This window comes from Achroia grisella, unplaced genomic scaffold, assembly GCF_030625045.1.
Source record: "Achroia grisella isolate CSIRO2021 unplaced genomic scaffold, CSIRO_AGI_Agris_v1 utg1867, whole genome shotgun sequence".
NCBI lineage: Eukaryota > Metazoa > Arthropoda > Insecta > Lepidoptera > Pyralidae > Achroia > Achroia grisella.
Window position 1 is genome coordinate 511,816 of NW_026712690.1, and position 5,742 is coordinate 517,557.

Sequence of the window (5,742 nt, forward strand, 5' to 3'; positions counted from 1 at the left end):
ATCAAATTTTTCATTAATAGATTTGAATTACTATTTATTAAATATAGACATATCCCGCCATCTATTGGAGTATTTATTAAATACATATATGTCAATAGATGGCGCTATTCCACATTACAAAGTTTAATCTGCTTTCCAAAATTAGCAGAGCGCAATAGCAAGTGAAATTACTAAGTTAGCAATATATAATAATACAAAGTCAATAAATACAAAAACCTTAATTAATTACAGTTTTTCTGATAATTCAGAAAAATATTGTATATGCAAAAAAAACCATATTAGTTTTTTTTTGCATTTTAAAACTTCTTGGTACGTTATTGTTGCATTTACACAAACGAATTGCATTTTATAAAGTTGCTGGTAGATGGCGTTAAAACTATTTATTAACATTAGAGTTTGAGTACCTCTTCTTAGTACCTCGGTATCAAATATGTCATTTAATGTTATTCAATTAATCTTACCTCTGATTAATTTTGTTAATATTATAAACGCGAAAGATTGTGAGTATGGATGGAGAGATGTATAGATGTTTGTAATTCTTTCACGCAAAAACTATTGAACGGATTTTCATTAAACATTAAAATAACGTAGCTTATACATTAGAGTTAAACCGTTTAAAATAAAAAAATATAAGTTTGACATCAATATAAAAGGAAACCACGATTTTGGAGATGCCGGGGATCGAACCCGGGGCCTTTCACATGCAAAGCGAACGCTCTACCACTGAGCTACATCCCCGCATAGACTACTGTTCTAAATTAACAAATCCGTTTTATATTAATTTTATTCATGTAGAAAACAGGCTTAACATGTTTTAAGTATGAGAACGCGTGCACGGTGGCGACTTGGCGAAGACTAGTGTATAAAAACCTATCTCAGACTCAAACCACTTTTAAGATGTAATTATTGTTTGTAAAGCTATACCATTCTAATTACGTCACAAGAATTCCGTAATTATTTGACGGCTTCCTGTGTCTTTGTCAAAGTCGGTCACATTCTAGTATTTTAACTATATTATATGCGGGGTAAGGTATGGGGATTTCTAATAATGTAAACTGATGACCACATAGCAAACAATGTACCTTGTTAGGTTGACCTCAACGCGGTTTCCCCTGGTAACCAACGTGATAAATTTCTGATGTATTTGACACTATGAGATAATTGACCTGACTTCATGATCACTTTATTATCCTCCACTGGTGCCCCGCCAGCGTAAACCGGAAGCAAAGTTAGGTAGGTAGGTATAGGTACAAGTTCTTGTTGTCTTGATTTACCGTCAGTACCTTAGCTCAAAATCACTCCGAACTGACAGTAGATTTGACATATTATAGGAATTTTTAATACACCTACATCAACACATAAGGTATGTTGATTTGATTTGAGTGAAGCCATTTCAGTGCATTTTTGGATGTAAAAAATGATTATTTTATGTTTGTTTTTAATTATTTACATGGTAAATTAAGTTTAATTATATGTACCTACATTTTATTTGCTCTTTTTTATATGCAATGCTGTTATAGTGCACTGAATAAAATTTTTTTCTTTCTTTCTTTCATTTGAAACGAAAATCTTAACATTCCATGTATCACTGTGCTGGGTTCATCGTGTGGCAGAAAGGGAAACTCCGAGCTGTTCCCGGGACTTGTGACACGGGTGCTTTAAGTGGCCTGTTTTTTTTAAACAATGTGTAAAGTTGATGTTCTCTTTTACATTAGCTTTTGCCAAAAAAACCAAAAAAAAATACTCGGTAAACGGCCCGCCTTTACCGGTTTTGGTTTTTTATTTATGTATTTGGATTAATTTGGTTTGTGAGGTTGGTTTATGATTTTTAATTATTCTGTACTGTTGAAATTAGTGTATTTGCCGATTTACGTCACTACTGACCTTTACCGCTTGTGATTTTCTCCTTGCTAGATTCACCGTGCGGGTGCCGTGTCCATTGTGCGGTAGAGAGGGAAACTCCGAGCTGTTCCCGGGACTTGTGACCCGGTTGTAGGTTTAAGGGGTCCTTGCCATCGTACGTCAACACTCACCTTCACTGCTCGTGTCTCTCCCTTGCTGACAAATCTGGTAGAATGCTTGTGCAGCTTTAGATACACATTCTAGTATAGAACTAACTGCAGTTCTAGACAGGCCAAGTTCTTTTAGAAGACTGTAGAGAGAGAGACCTCTCGCTTGCACTTCGATATCATTTAAATTAACCACATAATCATTTTTCGGTAATTCAACTCCGGTTTCAGTTGTAGGGTGGGGTAGTCAAATTATAGAATATGAGGCATTACATTTTATATTTACTTTTTTTTCGGACTACTCAAACGCTGTTGGCCGCAGCTGGCCTTTACAGCTTCACTGGACGATAGGAGGCAAGTGCAGATGGCACTCCAAACCCGCGGAAGGACTTATGGAGCGGCTGAAGACTGCCGTCTGACAGCACCGCTAGGGATTCGAACTTCGGCTCAGGTCGTCGTAATTTCGATCCCCGTTTGAATTAGACGGGGGATCAATCAATCGGCGACCGATCAATCAGAGAGACGACCATTACATCTTAGTTCCTCAGAGTGATTATCCAGTAGTATCACGGGTGTCACATGATAACGTTATGTCCATAGTGTTGTTCATGTATATAAGACCACGGCATCGGTGGTCTAGATCTTTCAGAACCCTTACCACAATTTTTTTTTGGAGGATACCTTACCACATTGTGTTAAGGTGTCTCACACACTACACACTAAAGAGTTTTGAGCCCTACTGATCATTGGCACAAAATTTATCAAAATCGATTAGGCCGTTTCGGAGAAGTATGATAACTAACACTGTGATATGAGAATTTTATAAATTAGGAAACAGGAATAGATAGGACAGGAATATTAAGAATTACAGGTTTAATAAAACAACAAATTATAAAGCTATCATAAAGTACTTAAGACCTGTTTAATTAAAAACGTATAAAAATACAACATTTCAATCACATAATTATACTTATAATTATTTATTCGTTGTTTTGTAAGTGTTACAAATTATTAAATACTAATTCAATTACATTAATACCATTAAAATCTTACATATATTTACACAACTAAAACTACAGTAATATCTTACATTAATTGTTTAAATTAAATTCAGGTATGTATTAATTATACTTACAAATAAGACAAAACTAATAATTAAATTAGCTTTTCTGTACCGCGAATTACAATTTGGAACAGAGCCATCTATTGGCAAATGGCGGCACTTCTTATAAAATTATAACTTTATATGCTTACATAGTATAAACAAAGTCATTGGCGCTGTTTCTTCGCTAATATCTTTTAAATTTCGTAACGGATTTTAATGCAGTTTACAGCAATAGATAGAGTGATCCAAGAGGAACGTTTACATGTATAATACATGCGTGTTATAGTATAGAACAAGTCGAGAAATTCAAAGATTTGTAATGAATCGGTGCAACGACGCGACGGGTCGCTAGTAAGTTATATTTTATAGTTGATAATTATTATGCATAGTGTTAGCATAAATGCCATGTTTTGATCTCGCAGTTCTTCCAGAGTAATGCGAGTAGGTGTCCATGTCCATTGGAGCGTGAGGGTGCATTATCAGAACTGGTTGGAGGGCGAGGGATTTCCGCGATCCTGAGACAGATGTCGCGTCTGTCACGTAAGCGTTGTTCACTTCACCTGGAAATAAAAGAAGATAAATAAGTTTGTGTCTACACTTAATGGTAGGGAAAAATATATTTAAAACTTGACGTTCATAAGCGGCTAAAATGTCCTACATGAATAAATGATTTTTTGATTTTGTAATATTTTTGTCAACACTCGGCACCCTTCCATTGGTGTATTTGGTGTTGTAAAAGGATGGAAAGAATTAGCTGGATAGATAAAGTAAGAAATTAAAAAGTATTACACAGCGTGAAAGATATATGGCAGATATTGAATGCTGAAAATAGACGATGAAAAATGTTAGGACACTTGATACCGCACGATGGATATAGGACAATTATTATTGAGGGAAAGATAAAAGGAAAGAGGCCCTCTCTTTCCTTTATCCCCTCTTTCCTACATAAAATTGAAGACAGAATTGGAGTCGTGACGTATCAATGTTTAAAGAGTATGACAGAAGATCATGGAAAGTGGTAAGAGCTCCACCGACAAGAGCGTCGTTCTTAAATTATGAATTAATGAATGTAGTACAATTATAACCCTTGTATAATCACTACCTATATAAGTTAGTTTATTAGTTCCTTAGTACGGAATTAAATATATGTATTATGTAGCAACACCTCATCACATCATATATAATGCTACAGTGATGAAGTGATTGACCATCACGCTGCAAGTACATTAATAATAATAATCTCAAGACAATTCACACAGCGCCATCTAGACCCAATTTAAGCCAGCTAAAGCTTGTGTTATAGGTACTGGACAACTGATACAAATATATAATATATAGTTTTTTTTCGTAAATACATACATATTATACATAGAAAACACCCAGACCTATACAAGTCATGCTTATGAATACAAATGTTTGTGCCGTGCGAAGAATCGAACCCGCGACCATCGGAAGTAAGACAGTGTGTTAAACCGCTAGACCACCGAGGTCGTGCAATTACCTTATGCATACATTAACGGTATTGTAATTTAATTGCTAATAAAATTGCCTAACTCATTAATTACTAGGCAAATAAGTAGGTAGATATTTCAATGAATCTGGTATCCCTACTACACAGTGGGGTTTTTTGCAATTGGTAAAATAAGCGGATTGTTAGTAATATCATAGATAACATAATATTAATAGTAATATGGACTGTTGACCCCATTCTAGCAATGTACCATGTCAAATGGAACTCCAACGGTTCCCCCTGGAACACCATCGTGATAAGTTCCTGGTGAATTTGTCACGATGGTCTAACTGACCTGACGTCATGCTCATCTTATCATCCTACACTGGTGCCCCGCCAGCGTAAACCGTTAGCGCAGGCGGGTGCACCATTCCATTATTATGGATTAAAAAAAATAGTACACAAAAATATATTTTTATTCTATAACACAATAAGTAAATCTTTGTGCGTGGAAATTGTTAAAACAAAACAACAATATGTTGCAATAAGGAAGTATTTTTTTTATGAAACTCCAATAGTTTTGTATGATATTTATATATGGCGACATTCAGGTATAAAATTGCATACTCGCTAATATGATATGATCAATTTTTACCAAAAAAAGTCATTAAAAAAAAGAAATAAAAAAGGTAGATAGGCACCTAGATTAATAATTGTAACTATGTATTCAAAAGTGATAAAAATTATATCAAATTTAATACAGATCACTTCTATTATATTATCTTATGTTACATATATAATTCTCTGTCACAATGTTACTTACCGAAACGGCGACGGCGAAAAATTTTATATGCATATATGTACAGTAGGTCTGAGAATCTGTTACTATCTATTTTTCATTTCAAGTGATTTATTTTTTGGTCATTTTTTTATAATGTGGCATTAAAAATATATGCTACCCTAAACTTTCACCCTTCTATCACCAACCCCTATTTTCTAATAGTGATTTTAATTTATATAGAAAAACATATTTTGCGTGTTCAGCTAGTATTTAATAATAGTAAAAACTAACAACTAATTGGAAAAAAGTTACAGAATACAAAATTCCATGACGCATGTCTCTAACAAGCGACTCTGGCATCTCGCGGAATCGAATCGGTAAGTATGTCGTGTGCCCG

At 34.5% G+C, this 5,742-nt stretch overlaps 1 non-coding gene across 1 annotated transcript; it reads right to left on the reverse strand.

The window, feature by feature from the left end:
- Positions 1 to 666: 666 nt before the first annotated feature.
- On the reverse strand, positions 667 to 738 carry Trnaa-ugc (transfer RNA alanine (anticodon UGC)). The gene has a single exon. It is a non-coding gene; the product is annotated as a tRNA-Ala (tRNA).
- Between the last annotated feature and the right edge of the window lie 5,004 nt (positions 739 to 5,742).